General features: G+C 47.7%; 1 pseudogene; it reads left to right on the top strand.

The window, feature by feature from the left end:
• The first annotated feature begins 9,611 nt into the window (after positions 1-9,611).
• On the top strand, positions 9,612-10,751 carry LOC101341167 (transcription factor E2F4 pseudogene; annotated as a pseudogene).
• The last annotated feature ends 6,371 nt before the right edge of the window (positions 10,752-17,122 follow it).

Here is a 17,122-nt window from a genome sequence, read left to right on the forward strand (position 1 = left end):
ACTTAATTGTGCTCATGAGGAACCTATACATAGACCAAGAGGCACTCAATTCAAACAGAACAAGGGGATACTGTATGGCTTAAAATCAGGAAAGGTGTACATCAGGGTTTTATCCTTCACCATACTTACTCAATCTGTATGCTGAGTAAATAATCCAAGAAGTTGAGCTATATGGAGAAGAATGTGGCATCATAATTGGGGGAAGACTCATTAACAACCTGCAATAAGCAGATGACACAATCTGGCTTGCTGAAAGCAAAAGAGGACTTGAAGCACTTACGAAGATGAAAGGCTACAGCCTTCAGTATGAATTACACTTCAACATAAAGAAAACAAAAGTCCTCACAACTGGACCAATAAGCAACATCATAATAACTGGAGAAAATATTGAAGTTGTCAAGGATTTCATTTTCCTGGATTCACAATCAATGCCCGTGGAAGAAGCAGTCAAGAAAACAAACAACGTATTGCATTTGGCAAATCTGCTGCAGAAGACCTCTTTAAAGTGTTAAAAAGCAAAGATGTCACTTTGAGCACTCAGGTGCACCTGCCTCAAGCCATGGTATTTTCAATCTCTTCATATGCATATGAAAGCTGGACAATGAATAAGGAAGACCAGAGAAGAACTGATGCCTTTGAATTATGGTATTGACAAAGAATATTGAATATACCAGGGACGGCCAGAAGAACAAACAAATTGTCTTAAAAGAAGCACAGCCAGAATGTTCCTTAGAAGTGAGGATGGGGAGATTTTGTCTCATGTACTTTGGACATGTTATCAGGTGGGACCAGTCCCTGGAGAAGGACATCATACTTGGTAAAGTAGAGGGTCAGCAAAAAAGAAGAAGACCTTCAATGAGATGGACTGACACAGTGGCTGCAACAATGGGCCCAAACATAGCAACAATTGTGAAGATGGCACAGGACTGGGTAGTGTTTCATTCTGTTGTACATAGGGTTGCTATGAGTCAGAATCAACTTGACAGCACCTAACAACAACAACAACAGTATTCTTCAAAAATGTCAAGGTCATGAAAGACCAAGAAGCACAAGCACTGAGGAACTGTTACAGACTGGAGGATACCAAGGAGACGTGATGACTAAAGGCATTGTGAGATCCTGGCACAAAAAAAGAGGTCAGCAAACTACAGTCTGTGGGTGAAACCTGGCCTCCACCCATTTTTGTAAAATGTTTTATTGGAACATGGCCACGTCCACTCATTTACATATTGTCTATGGCTACTTTCATGCGACAGCAGTGGATTCAGCAGGACCAGATAGTAAATACTTGCGGCTTTTACAGAGTTTGCCAACTCCTGCATTAGTGAAAAAAATGGTGAAATCCCGCTAAAGCCTGTAGTTTAGCTAGTAGTATTTTAACAATGTTAATTTCTTAGCTGCGAACATTGTACCATGGTTTTATACAGTGTTAACATTAGGCAAAGCAGGGTGAAGGGTATATGGAAACTCTTTGTGCTATATTTGCAACTCTTCTGTAAATTTATAATGATGTCAAAACAAAACATTTAAAAAAATGAAGAAAAAAAAAAAAAAAAGAGCCCAGGATGCACAGGCAGGAGAGATGTGTGTGCAAGGAGCACAGGCTCAAAGCCGGCAGAGGGGGCTGCCGTGGGTGTGTGAAGAGGGTTCATTTCACTCAGAATGCTTGGTTTGCAAGCAACAGAAATACACTCAGGCCAAAGGGGAGCTTATTGGAACCTGAGAGCAAGGGTGCGGCAGTGCTTCATGGGAGCCTGAAACTAGGAAACTGGAGCCGGGACAGTCACTTCACATGGGTGTAGGTGTTTCTGCCTGTGTCTCTCTCTGCATCTTGGTGTCTCTCTGTTTCTGTGTATCTCTTTTTCTCTTTCTCTCCCTCTTATCTCTTTTGGTTCTCTGTGGGTCTCTAGCTCTGTGTTTGTGTGTCTCTTTCTGGATCTCTCCCTGTCCTTTTCCATTTCTCTCTCTGCTCTGAGTCTCAGTGTCTCTATCTCTTTGTCTCCCTGTGTACATCATTGAAGCATTATTCGGCCTGCCACACTGATCACCTGCTGAGGTCAGACATTCTGCATATAAGATGACTGCCTGCCTCTGGTCTCACATCCCCATTACAGGAAGGAAGGTGCAGCACCTCCATTAGGAGAGAATCCTTAGCAGGGTTCTACTTGGATCTTTTTGGCCAGAACTGTGCCCAGTGGCCACCTCTGGCTGCAAAGGAGCCTGGGAAGGTAATTATGTTAGCTGGCAACTGTGAGGCCTGAACAAAAATGGACTGTTAGGGGAAAAAGGGAAGGATAGGGATGGGATAGTGGTGCCAGAATTTGGACCCAGGTTTACGTACTTCCACATTCTGTGCTCTCATACGCACTAGGCTCTGTGTGTATGCTATGTGTGTGTGTGTGCACATGCAGCCACAAATAATAAGGTGAAAAGGAGCTGTCTTCAGCTTTGGACAAAGCACCATCTGACTGTGTGTTAGTTGAGGGTTGTTGTTGTATGCCATCAAGTTGATTCTGATTCATAGCTACTCTATAGGACAGAATAGAACTGCCCCATAGACTTTCGAAGGCTCTAATCTTTATGGGAGCAGATTGACAGGTCTTTTCTCCTGCTAAGTGGCTGGTGGATTTGAACCACTGTCCTTTTGGTTAGCAGCTAAGCTCTTAACCCTTGAGCATTGCTTTATTCCTAGTAATTAGCACTGAAGGAGCCCTGGTAGCACAGTGGTTAAGTACTTGGTTGCTAACTGAAAAATCAGTGGTCTGAACCCACCAGCTGCTCTGCAGGAGGAAGATGTGGCAGTCGGCTTCCATAAAGATTTACAGCATTGGAAACCCTGTGGGGCAGTTCTACTCTGTCCTATAGATAGTGTCGTTATGAGTCAGAATTGACTGAGGACAATAGGTTAATTAGCACTAAAAAAAATTTGCCTGTAGAGAAAACCAGTTTTCCTAATGCCTTATACTAAAGAAGACATCCTCCCCCAACGTATGTCCTAGGTTGGGTTCTCCCAAAAGCAGAGCCTGAGGCAGGTCCTGGGTGCAAGTAGTTTATTGGGGAAGTGCTCCCGGGAAGGGAGTGAGAAAGAGAACAAAGGCAATAACAGGGCACTCATGAGTGGATGAGAGCTGTGGGGGCCCCCCAATACTCCCTGACTGGGGACTCCACCTGGGCCCCCGGGAACTGTGCCTCAGTAGAACAGGAGGCTGGGGCATGGACTCACCACCTCCTGATCCCAAGGGCTGGGAGTGCCCCCAGGGAGTTAACTGCCCTCCACTTCTGGGTCCTGCCTGCCTGGGGAGAAGGGAGGGACTGCTTAACGAAAGATCAGAGAGAGATCCAGGCACTTGAGTGGTGTCCTATTATCTATGGCTGCAAAACAAACCACCCAAAACTTACTGGCATAGAATAGCAGCAGTTATTTTACTATTATCTCTCATGACTCCGGGGATTAACAGGGCTCAGCTGAGCAGCTCTCCCTTAGGGTCTCTCATGGTGACAGTCAGACAAGGGCTGAGGCTGGAGGCATCACAAAGGCTTCTCCACTCATGCGTCTGGTGGTGGTTGCTGGCTGCTACACAAGACACTGACTTATGGCCTCTCCATGTGTCCTGGGCTTCCTCACAGCATGGCAGCTGGGTTCCAGAGGCAAGTGTCCCCAGACAGCCAGGCAGAAGCTGCCTTAAGAACTAGCCAAGGACACAAATCCACCCCGATTCAAGGGGTGGGGACATAGATCCTGACTCTCAATGGAAGGAGGGTTAAAGATACTTTCTGAGAAGAGCGGTCGATTGGGAGCCAGTTTGGAAAGTACAGTCTCTCATGTGTAGGGAGCTGACGGCATGCTTGATGGCATGCTGGATGACAGCAGCAGGTGCTCACGTTTGCATGTTCCTGCGCTCCCTGTTCTGTTTAATGCGTTTGTCCTTGTGTCGTTTCCAGGCTGTTCTTTTTTTTTTTTTTTAATAATATTTTATTGTGTTTTTGGTTAAGGTTTATACAGTAGTTTAGGTTCCATACAACAATTTCTACACCAGTTGTTCAATGACATTGGTTACAATTTTCACAATCCATTGTGGTTGTTCTGTTTTCATTAACCTAGTTTCCCTGCCTCCTTACATTCTCATCTTTGTTTTAAGGTCATTGTTGACCGTTTGGTCTCATACACGTGATTTTTAAAAGATGCACAGTACTTACAGGTGATATTCATTATTTTTTGAGCCAATTTGTTATTTAGCTACAAGATGACCTCAGGTGTTAGTTTTGGTTTAAGATTTGAAGAGTATCTCAGGGCAATAGTCTCAGGGAGTCCTTCAGTCTCAATCAGTCAAGTCTGGTTTTATTTTTATTTTTAGGAATTTGAGGTTCTCCAGGCTGTTCTTGGGGCCCTGGTGGTGCAGTGGTTAAGAGCTTGGCTGCTAATCAAAAGGTTGGCAGTTTGAATCCACCAGTGACTCCTTGGAAACACTCTGAGGCAGTTCTACTCTGTCCGATAGGGTGGCTATGAGTCGGAATCGACTTGAGGGCAGTGGGTAGGCTGTTCTTATTATCATAGCTTTGTAGTGTCTCTTAGTGTCAATAAATGTTTGCTGAATGCATGAGTGAACATGGGTTGGGTACAGATTAGGAGCCAGCAGATCTGGATGCTGGAAAGATAGGAAGTGGTGCAGGGAAAGTTGGGGACAAGAGATCTGGAAATCTGAGTTCCAGCTGTGGTTCTGACCGTGGGCACATCCTTGACCCTTCTGGGTCCCTGAGCTGGATATGAGGCCCAAAGACCCTTCTTACTTCTAACATGCTCAGTGCTTCATTAGTGATTGTGGGCCACCTGGGCCCCAGAAACTCTGACAAGCCCACACGGGTTCATGTTAGCCTTTGGGGGGTCTTGGTGGTCACAAAGCACGTACCTCCTTTTACAAATGATGAAACTGGGGCTCCCTCTGCCCCTTGCTTGTGATATCACCTACAGGAGGGAGCAAGGAGGTGTTTCTAACCTTTATCCACTGTCAGACATCAGGACCGGAGCTGTAGGTATTAACTATTTAGCCCTCAAGGAACCTTGTGAGCCAGGTAAAGCATGCTTATGTTGCAGGCAAGGAAACTGAGGCTTGACCAGTTCAAGGAGCATCACCCAAGGTCACACAGAAAGTAAAGAGTGGAACTAACTTCCAATGCTTTTCATGCTCTTTTTCATGACAATGTGTCCAAATTAATGACTTTGTGTGTGCATGTGCTTTTCACTATTTGCAAGACCCTCTCAATTCCCAGTAAAGCAGATGATCTGCTGCTAAGTCAGTTATTTCCCTAATGCCTGCAGAGGTGCTGGGGTGGTGTGGTGGGCAGCAGGGGGACATTTTCCCTGCGGGGGACAGGAGTGCATGCCTAGCACCTTGGGGTTTCCCCATCCGAGCCTGTTACCAAGCTGCATTGGGCCACGGGGAGGGTGACGCTGCCACTGTGCTTTGCTTCTCCTCTCTTCTTCCAGAGCTGTGTTTGGCACCAGTGCTCCCTCCAGGCCCACCTCAGCAGGCACGGCACGTTCAGTGGACACCAAGCGTCACTGGACACATGGGAAGGCAGACTCATCAGACCTACGGCCTGGGGGGTCTCTGACAGCCTGCCTCCCTGGGCCTTGGTGGGGTGGCTTCCCAGGAGGGCGACAGAGCCTGGCAACGGGCCTGCCCTCTCCTTTGCTGTGGGTGCTGAAAGTCCATGTAAGAGACCTACTGAAAGAAACTGCTCTAGGGGGACAGTGGGCTGTAAACCATCACGTCCTCAACTGCTTCACTCAACAGGAAGTGGGAAGGGGTGCAGATGAGATCGCGCTAGGTGACTGCAAGCAGAGTGCTCTCCCACCCCTCTGTGCAGCCAGCTTGGCTGCTGCAGTCGGACTGGGCTGAGCCACAGTGTTAAGGGCAATTTGTACTTTGTGGAGCGTCTCTAGTAAAGAAAGGAAACTAGGCCGGGAGGAGGGGGTCAGAATGGGAGTTCTAGTGTCTGTGGGAGCCTGAGCCTGCTCCATTCAGGGCCACCCCGAATCTAGACCTTGCACGCATGTTAAGAACAAGGGTGCACAGCACAGAAGCACCCCAAATCTGCCTGTTCTACTGTCTTTGCTGTGCCATAAAACAGACATCCCCCTTTGCACCCACAAATAAGCTTTATAAAATGCAACACTCGACCTATTTGCTTCAATTCTTTATGAAGAAGTTAAACATGGGGTGAGGGGGTGCTTGTGTAGCCTTCCAAAGTTCCACTCCTTTCCCTCTGCATCAAGAAGTGCATCCTGCGAATCCACCAGCCGCTCCTTACAAACCCCATGGTGTACTTCTACTCTATCCTACAGGGTCACCATGAGTCGGAATCAACTCGATGGCAACGAGTTTAGTTTTTTGGTTTGGACAATTAAGTATATATGTTGTACCTCAATAGAAAAGTTTAAAAAATGAAATTAATATAAACTTTAATGAATAAAAAAACCCACATTTGCCACAAATTTTATACAGAACATATACAAATTGCAAATATTTTGTGTCCTTTTTTTTAAGGGAATAAATGTATGTATTAGATATATTTCCTGGATTTGAAAGAGTAAAATAAAATTTCTTCAAACGTTAAAAAAAAAAAAAAAAGAAGAAGTGCATCCTGGTGTTCACTGTCCTCCTCAGAGGTCTTGTGCTTTTATGACCACATGTTTATGTGTCCATAAACATCACCGCATATTGCTTTCCCTATGTTTAAGCTTTTCAAAACTTTTTATAAAGTTTCCCACTATATGTGTCCTTCTGCAACTTGCTTTTTTCCGTTTGATATTAGATTTTGGGGACTCCCTCAAGTTGCTTGGGGTGGTCCTTGCTCATTCATGTTCACTGCTGTATTGATTTCATGGAATGGCCACACCACCATTTATCCAGACTCCTGTTGATGGATATTAAGTTGTCCCAAGGTTTTTACTGTCCCAAATGTCTGGTTTGGGTTCCTGTCCAAAGCAGAGCCTGAGATAAGGATTTAATGCAGTTAGTTGATTTGGAGGAAATCTCAGGAAGGAGGAGGAAGGAAGTGGGAAAAATGAAACAGATTAGTTTCACTTTTATCGATCACTATGTAACAAGTTAGCCCAAAACTTGGTGAGTTAAAACAGCACTAATCATGTATTATCTTGGATAGTTTCTTTGACTCAGGAATCCAGGAGCATCTCAGCAGTTGCAGTCAGATGCTGGCAGGGACTGAGGTCATTCGAAGGCTTGCCTGGGGCTGGAAGATCAGTTTCCAAGTTTACTTGTGTGGCTGCTGGCAAGAAACCTTGGTTCCTAGACCAGGGCTGCTTGAGTGTCCTCACAGCACGGCAGATGGCTTCCCCCAGAGCGAGTGATCCAGAAGATGGAGGAGGGAGCCGCCATGACTTTTGTGATCTGGCCTCAGAATCACACACTGTCACCGCCACCTTCCTCCACTGATTAAACAGACTGGCCTCAAGTCAACATGGGAAGTTACTACACAGGGCTTGCGACCAGGAGGTCGGCATCAAGGAGTCATCTTGGAGCCTGCTACCACAACAGGAAAGGCGTTACAAAGCAGTAAGGGGTGCTTTATGAGCTGGTTGCTGCTGTGGGTAACTGAGGCACAATCCCTCTGGGGACTCCCTGAGGCCTGTGGAGATTCCATGGGGCAGGAGGCAAGGGGATGTATCTACAGACTTGTACTTCTGATGGTTGAAGGTTGCCCTAAGGACGTTCACTGCCCCACATAGCCAGGCTGGTCCCATATGGGCTGAGCTAGTTCAGAGGCCAAAAGGAGAGGGACACAGTAGGTGTCTGAGCTGGGACATGTCTGAGTACAGGGGTAGGTGAGGGGTGGGGCTGCTACATACACACCTGCTGTGAGTGCTCCCACACAGGTCCTCTGTGCCTCCGTTTGTCCAGAGCCCATGTGGGAGGCAGCCCCTAAAGTTCCCCTTGACCTTCCACCTCCTGGTATTCACACCTGTCTTAGTCTCCCAGGGCTGCCCTACACAATACCACAAGGTAGGTGGCTTTAAGGAACAGAAATATATTTTATCACAGTCCTGGAGGCTGAGAGTCTGAATTCAGGGTGTTGTGAGGGCCATGTGCTCTCTCTGAAGGCTCTAGAGGAAGATCCTTCCTTGTCTCTCTCAGCTTCTGGCAGCTGCGGGTGTTTCTTGACGTTCCTTGGCTTGTAGATGGATTCTTACACGGCATGGTGTCTTCCCCATATGTGTGTCTCTCCATGTCTGTCTTTCTCTTTTATACTACTCAGAAGAGACTAGGACTAGGACCCACCTTACTCTGATATGACATCATTAACTAATAATATCTTCAAAGAAAGACCCTGTTTCCAAACAAGGTCATATTCGCAGATACCAGGGTTAGGACTTAAACATGTCTTTCTGGGAGACACAATGTCTTAGTGCTATAACAGAAATACCACAAGTGGATGACTTTAACAAACAGAAATTTATTCTCTCACATTTTAGGAGGCTAGAGGTCCACATTCAGGACCCTACCTCCAGAGGAAGTCTTTCTCTGTTGGCTCTGGGGGAAGGTCCTTGTCATCAATCTCCCCGTGCTCTAGGAGCTTCTCAGAGCAGGGACTCTGGGTCCAAAACATGTGCTCCACCCCTGGCTCTTTTCACTTGGTGGTAATGAGGTCCCTCTCCTCTCTGCTCGTAACTGTCTTGTATATCTCAAAAGAGATTGACTCAAGATACAAACTAATCCTGTAGATCGTGTCCTGCTTCATTAACATAACTGTCTCTAATCTTGCCTCATTAACATCATAGAAGTAGGATTTACAACACATAGGATAATCACATCAGATCACAAAATGGAGGACAACCACACATTACTGGGAATCATGACCTAGCCAAGTTGATACACACTTTTTGGGGACACAATTCAATCCCTAACACACAATTCAAGCCATAACAACACCCTTGTATAACCCCCAGGTGTGGGTTGCACCTAGGGACTGGTTTCTGATGAAGAGAACTATGCAAGAGTGATGGGAGTTGCTTCTGAGATTAGGTTACAAAAGGCTATGGCTACTGTCTTTGCCCCCACACCTCTTGCCTTCTTGCTCACTGGCTCGTTCTGGTGAAGTGGCTGCCATGTCCTGAGCTGCCCAGTGGACAGTCCCACGTGGCAAGGCCCATTAGGAACAGATCCTGCCAACAACCACCCTCACTTGGCCTTCAGATGAGACTGCAACCCCAGCTGACACCTGACCAGAGCCTAAAAGACTCCCTGAGTCAGAGGACTGTCTAGGCTCAGATCCCTGAGCCACAGAATCTGTGTTTTGTTAAACTGTTAAGCTTTGGGGTAATTTGTCACTAAATAATTTAGGAAGAGTAGAGGTGGGTGAAGATGAGCATGAAGCAAGATTGGTTATGTATTGATAACTGTTTCTTTTAGGTGACATGTTATACTATTTTTGCTGCTTCATGTGTGTTCAAAAATTTCCATGATAAAAAAGGTACAAATGAATTTTACTACAACTTAACAACAAAAAGACAAACAACTCAATTGAAAAATGGGTGAAAGAGGTGGTGGCTCTGGCCTGGCCTGGCTCAGGGGAGGCAGTGGGTGGGCACGATGGAAGAGGCCGGGCCACAGGCGGTGCCCCCCACCCCAGGCACCCCAAGCCAGCACGAGAAGAGCCTAGGACTTCTCACCACCAAATTCATGTCACTTCTGCAGGGGGCCAAGGATGGTGTGCTTGACCTCAAGCTGGCAACCAACACCCTAGCTGTGCACCAGAGGTGGTGGATTTACGACATTACTAATGTACTGGAAGGTATCGGGCCGATCGAGAACAAATCCAAGATCAGCATCTGGTGGAAGGGCATGAGGCCTGGTTGCAATACACGGGAGACTTCGAATGAACTGACTGAGCTCAAGGCAGAAATGGAGGAGCTGTGTGGTGGGAACAAGAACTGGATCAGCACAAGATGTGGGCGCAGCAGAGCATCTAGGATGTCATAGAACAAAACAGCTATCCGGGCCCATCAGGCACCAGCCTGGAGGCGCCCATCCCAGAGGGCCTCAGTGGGCAGAAGAAGCACCAGTTTCACCTGAAAAGTGAGTGGTCCCGTCAAGGTGCTGCTGGTGAACCAGTGGACTTGGAGCTCACCGCCTGCGGCTGAGCCTGGGCTGCCACCTGAATATCTGCGTCAGGGCCCATCTGCTGTCTCTACCCCTCTGCCTCTGCCGAAGCCTACCCTGGCCGAACCTCAGGAAGCCTCATGCCCAAGCAGTCCCCAGCTGACCACCCCTGTCCTGTCCCCAGCAGCATCGAGGCTCAGGGGGCAGCTGGCCCAACAGCTGACAGCACAGTGAGAGGCGGCCCTGAACCAACAGCGGAGACAGAAGCAAGCTCAGCTCACTCCCTCTGGGCCTGACAGCAATGGACACCCGGCTGGCCGCTGCAGTCTTCTGCCCTGCTTGACAGCAGCAGCAATAGCAGTTCATCCGGACTCAACCTTCTACCTACTGTGAGCCCATCAAAGAGGACTCCACAGGCGTTCTGGACCTCCCCAAGGAGCTGTCAGAAATCTTGGGTCCCACACGAGAGTGCATGAGCTCAGAGCTGCTGGAGGAGCTGATGTCCTCAGAAGTGTTTGCCCCCCACTCCATCTTTCTCCGCCCCCCAGAGACCATGATTACATTCACAACCTGGACAAGAGTAAAGGTGTCTGTGACCTCTCTGATATGCCTGTTCTCACCTCTGATTGACAGGGACTTCCCCTGTGTGGCTGGGACGCAGACTGTCTGACCTGGAGGACCTCCCTCCACCCTACCGCTACACAACCACAGGCTCCTGGCTTCCCCAGCCTTCCCTCACTGCACAGCTCTGGCCACGACTCCTACCCCTGCCTCCTGCACCCACACCTGTACTGTGCTAGGAGAGCAGAGAAAGGGGCTCAGCCCCTCCATCCTGGAGCCAAAATGTTCTCCTCTCCTTTCCTGGAGCCCTCTCCTACATGTGCCCAGGCCCAGGCTCTGCTGCCACCCAGTGGCACAGAACCTCAGACCCACCCTCGCCCCATAGGGCAGCTTGTTCAACCCCACTGCCCGGATCCTGCCAGCCTCCCTCCCGCCCTCAAGGAGGAAGGGGTAGCGTTGAGCTGGGGGCTTACCAGCACCACCCCTAGCCTTCGGGGCTGCCCACCCCTGACCCTACAGCTCCTCCTGACCTCTTGTGTGCCCCCTTCTGCTCAGCCCTAGCCCTGAGAGCCTGTTGGTGGTAGGGGGGTGCTAACTAGAAGGAACAGAGGTCTCGAGATAGCAATCTGGGTGGGTCGGTCCCTGAGGGTAGTCCCCCTTGTTTGTTCATTTCCCCTCAGCTAGAGCCGTTTGCAGAGATTTAGAAAGATTAACAATAACAAATGGATTCCTATATAAAGATTATTTTTATAATTTTTTCAGCAAAAGGAAATCGTAATATTTGTACAGTGTCCAAGTGAATAAAGACTATGCCTAAGGCTTTAAAAAAAAAAAAAGAAATATGGGTAAAAGACTTGAATAGACATTTCACCAAAAAAGATATGCAAATAGCCAAAAGGCACATGAAAGATGCTCAGCATCATTAACCATTGTTATTGTTGTTTGTCATCAAGTAGACTCTAACTATTGTTGACCCCATGTGTGCAGATTAGAACTGCTGCAGAGGATTGTCAAGGCTATGACCTTTCAGAAGCAGATCGCCAGGCCTGTCTTCTGAGGTGCCTCTGGTTGGGTTCGAACTGCCAACCTTTTGGCTAGTAGTCAAGCACTTCACCATTTGTGCCACCCAGGGACTCTCATTAATCATTAAACAAACAAACAAACAAAAACAAACCTGTTGCCGTCAATTCTGACTCATAGCAACCCTATAGGACAGAGTAGAACTGCTTCATAGGGTTTCCAAGGAATGGCTGGTGGATTCGAACTGCCGACCTTTTGGTTAGTAGCCAAGCTCTTAACCACTACACCACCGGGGCTCCCATTAATCATTAGGGAGATGCAAATCAAAAATCACAATGAGATCCCACATCACCCCCACTAGAATGGCAATGATCAAAAAACAAACAAACAAAAAGGAAAATAACAGGTGTTGGCAAGGATGTGGAGAAATTAGAATCTTCATCCATTGTTGATGGAGATGCAAAATGGTACAGCAACTGTGGAAAACAGTTTGGTATCTCCTTAAAAGTTAAACAGGGGACTACCACATGACCCAGCAATCTCAATCCCAGGTATATGCCCAGAAGAAGTGAAGGCAGGAACACAAAAAGAAACCTTTACACCAGTGTTCATTGCAGCACTGTTCACAATAGCCAAAAGGTAGAAACAACTAAAATGTCCATTAATATATGAATGGATAAACAAAACGTGGTATATACATACAATGGAGTATTATCCAGCCATAAAGAGAAATGAAGTCTTGATACATGCTACAACATGGATGAACCCTGAAAATATTATGCTGAGTGAAATAAGTCAGTGACAAAAGAACAGCTAGGAGCTGTCACAAGGGAAATCTGAATGTCCTCGGTGGCTGGCTGGAGAGGGAGGAGGTGTGGGTGACAGCTGCTCTCCTACAAGGCTGAAGTGGCCTGCTGAATGAGGAGACAGGAGCTCTCCCTGCCCACATTCGGCCCAGGCACCGCGCTGCTTCCCCCAGCCCTGCGGACATGGAACTGGGAGGCCCTACTGTCAGGGGAAGAGTGGTGATAACAATACCAGTAACAACAACACGATGAACTTATCTGAGCTGCCAGCAAGTGCCAGGCACCAACCATGCTACCCACCTCACATGGTCAAACCCTCCCAGCCTCTTCTCTGATTCAAAGACACTATTAGCATCCCCATTTTACAGATAAGAAAACTGAGGAACAGAGAAGTCAAGTAACTTCCCTGAGAGCACACAGTGAGTGGTGGAGCAAGGCTGACTGAGGCAGAAGCGGGAAGGGCGAGGTGGGCATGGGGTGGGCTAGAAGCCTCCAGGCCAAGCTGGAATACAGGAAGTACAGGAAGCCTGTTCCCATGGATTGTCATTCTGCTCCTGCCCCTCCACACCTCTTCCAGGCCTCATGGCCCCCAAATTCCTTGGCCATCTCCCCTGAATCCCACAGCCTTCTGAGGCTCTTAGTGTCAGTTCTAAGCAGCTGGCATAAAACTCCTTAAGTATAGCCTGGTCTCAGGGGACTGCAGGAAGCCCCAAACCTTCAAGTCCCAAGGAAAGGTTCTGTAATTGGGGAGGGGGCAGGGATGAGAGGGTGGACTTCCTGGGCCCTCACACACCTGTGTGTTCTACTAATAAAAGTCCCAGCTTTGCCTCACCTCCTGGCCAGCCAGCTCTGGAAGAGCACTTGAACCAGGCTCCCCTGAGGGCCAAGGCCATGGGTGGTAGGCTGCAGAAAAAAAGGTCAAATGCCCATCCTAGCAGAGACATACATCCAGCCAGCCGCTTGGGGGTCCACCCTTTCGGTAAACACTTGCTGGTGCCAGGCTGGTGCTGAGGCAGCAGGAGCCTGGGGTGGAGCTGGGGGAGGCAACAGTGTGAGGCTCCAGGAGCTTGGTGCTGAAGCTGAGGAACCATAAACTCAGAATGGGAGTTAACAGAGGTTTCAAACTGGGGGCTTGGGGACCAAATCTGTCCCTAAGTGTGTTCTGTTTTCTCAAAGCAGCCGGAGGGGTTGGGAGGCTGCAGCCCCCTACACAGACCCCACCCACACTCTCCAGTGGGCACACATCCCTTGCCTTCCAACACGGCTTGAGAGCAGCCGTCTCCCTCGCAGCCGCTTCTGGCGTCTACACTGTGGACAGCCCCTTTCATAGAGAAAGTCCACAGCATCCCTCATAGGGTTCAGGGTTCCCACGGTACCTGGAAAACGGAAGCTGTGGCTACTCTTTGCCAGACAGCCTCCGTTCTTCACATGTGGGCCACATGCCCCTCATCCTACGACCTGCTTGGCCCCGTGGCCATCTGAGTTTGAGACCCTAAACTAGATCTCCCTGAACTTCTTTCCAGATGGATAGTTCTGTGAGTCCAGCCTTGCCCAAACATTGTCCAACCCAGCCCTCATTACACAGATGTGGGACCTGATGCTCGGAGGGCTTAGGCAGCTTCTCCAAGGTCAAAACTGGGCTTTCTGGCTCTCATGAACTCCTCGGCTTACAAATACAATCCTTTATGGCACATAAACCTTGAACTAAAATTCAAACTGACAGAGGGGCTTCACAGTTGTCCCATCCACCTCTTCCACCTCATCTCTTCACCCCACCCCAACCCTGGGCTCTGGCTTCCCATAAATGGGGCAGGAGGTGATAACTCATGCCTATAACGCAATGCCTCTGCCTGAAACATTTCCCTCCCCCTCCTTGCCACTGTGTCCTAGCACCATCTCAGCTGTAAAGCACAGAGAAGTGTCACCTCCTTCAGGATGGCCACACTCCCACAGACCCTGGCAGACAGGAAGCTCCCTGGCCAATATATGTGCTGTATCCCCAGGGTTATTCTCCTGCTCAGCATATGTTGTTATGTGCTGTCGAGTTGGACCTTAGGCCTTTTTGTTAGCAGCCTAGCACTTAACCATATAGTAGGAGCATAATAAACGTTGACTGAGTGAATGAAATATGATTCCAAAGTGCCTGTGGCAGGAGTGATCCCAGACCACACAGTGGAGGAGGTGGCCAGGTGTCATAGGTAGGGTTCAGGTGTCACAGGTAGGTTGAAAGGGGCAGGAAAGGCATGCCAATGGGGAGTGGGGTGAGCAAAGGGCCAGAGAGGGAAAGCAGCAGGCCTGTGAGGCGAGCAGCAATGCCAAGGGATGAGATCACTGGATTAAGATGGCGTCAGCCAGGCTTCTCCACTGTAAAGTCACTGTTTCCCCCTTTGTGATGAGTGTGTATTTTGTGGGGAGGTACTTCGAGATGATGCAAATATCCCATTCTTCAACAAACATTCAATTTGTTTATTCAGTTATTTATATCTACAAGGACTTATGGTTTCTTATTTACTCAGTGGGGTGTAATCTGTTATTATGACTATTTATTGTGATGTTCCTATTACCCTGGTGGCACAGTGGTTAAAGCAATTGACTACTAACCAAAAGGTCAGTGGTTTGAAACCACCAGTGGCTCCTGGGGAGAAAGATGTGGCAGTCTGCTTCCATAGAGATTTACAGCCTTGGAAACCCTATGGGGTCACTATGAATCAGAATCAACTCGATGGCAGTGGGTTGTTTTTTTTTTACCCTGATTTGGCCATTGGGAGCCTCTTTCAAGATGGTGTCCATATAGTTTTGACGTGTTTCCCTCATTCTTGGAGCACCATCTTATTTCATGGCACAACAGGATGTTCCAGGCTCTTTCTGTACTTTCCCTGCCCTAGCCCTGCAGTCAGCCATTTCTCCAAGAAGCCCTAGTGGAAAATGGTATTTAGAAACCAAGACCTGGGAACTAGGCTATTGGGGTGTTGCTGCCCCCAGGACCTATCAGAGGACACAGCTACATACATATATACTTACAGCTGATTCTCATTATTCACAGATTCCATATTTGGGAATTTTCCTACTCACTAGTTTATTTGTAGCCCCAAAATCAATACCGGTGGTCATTCGTGGACATGTGCAGAGTGGCCTAAATTTTGAGTCGCTGCCAACACACACCTTCCCAGGTGAGGTTGAGCAGGTGACACTCTGCCTTCTTCTTTCAGCTCTCATACTTTCAACAAGTGTCCTTCTTGTAGTCTACTTAGTGCCACATTTTCCTGATTTTTTGGGTTTTTTTTTTTTTTTTTGGTTGGTGGTGGTGGTGGTGATTTTTGCTGTTTAAAATGGCTCCAATGTGTAGTGCTGAAGTGCTGCCTAGTATTCCTAAGCACAAGGAGGTTGTGATGTGTCTTATGAAGAAAATACGTGTGTTAGATAAACTTCATGTAGGCATGTGCTATAATGCTGTTGGCTGTCAGCTCAGTGTTAATGAATCAACAGTATATAATAAGATGTCTTTAAACAGAAACACATGTAAAACGTTATGCATTGATCAGTTGATGAAAATGTGACCAGAGACTCACAGGAACCTTGCCCTGTATTTCCCCAGGAGCAATGGTCCAGTGTTTGCTAATTCAGTGTTTGTGGTGCTTTATAAATAATGAGAGTCGACTGTATTTCTCTATCTCTATGTGTATGTTGAAAACCATGAGTTCATACCAACACCTCCACTTCCAATTCAACACAAGATTCATTCTGCTTCTCTCCCTTTCTGTATTCATAACTCTTCTCTGATAATGAGAAACCTGGCTCCCATAACCCTTGATACTTTGCTTATTCAGTCCCCCTAGAAGTAACTCCCATCTACACCACCTCCTTCTCCCCTGGCAGGTGCCCTCTTCCCCTGCTCAGGCTCTGACATCCTTCTAACCTCCCATCCTCACCTCATTCCCTGGCACCACTAATCTGCTTTCTGTCTCTGTGGATTTGCCTATTCTGGACATTTGGTATAAATGGAACCATACAATATGTGGCCTTATGTGACTGACTTATTTCACTCAGGAAGATGTTTTCAAAGTTCATTCATGTGATTGCATGTATCAGGACTTCCATCGTATGTATATACCACATTGTGTTTATCCATTCGTTTGTTGATGGGCACTTGGGTTGTTTCACCTGTAAAATGGTGGGAGAAGTAGCAGCAGAACCTAATTTCTGGGGAATAATGCCAATCAAGATCAGCCCAAGGCTGATCCCTATGAGATGGAGGTCAGACATACCTCCGCTCTCCAACCTATTCATCAATTCTGACACCAGCCAACCCTCCCACGGCACTCTCTACTTCTCTTCTGGGTTCGATAATCTGTTGCAATGGTCACACAGAACTCACACACCATACTTCCAGTTGAGTGGTTTATTAAGGAAATAACAGGGTACAACTCAGAATGAGGATCAACAGGCTACAACTAAGGATCAGGATCAGGATCAGGAAGAATGTAGGCAAAGTCTCCCTTCTTCAGTGCAGGACAGCTCTCTCAGCTCCTCTTGGCTGTGCAAGAAAGCAGACCCTTCTCTTTGTTGTGGACACTCCCTCTCAGCCGTGCAAGCCTCCTCTCAGCCCCCTCAGGA

This window comes from Trichechus manatus, unplaced genomic scaffold, assembly GCF_000243295.1.
Source record: "Trichechus manatus latirostris isolate Lorelei unplaced genomic scaffold, TriManLat1.0 scaffold00080, whole genome shotgun sequence".
Taxonomy (NCBI): Eukaryota; Metazoa; Chordata; class Mammalia; order Sirenia; family Trichechidae; genus Trichechus; species Trichechus manatus.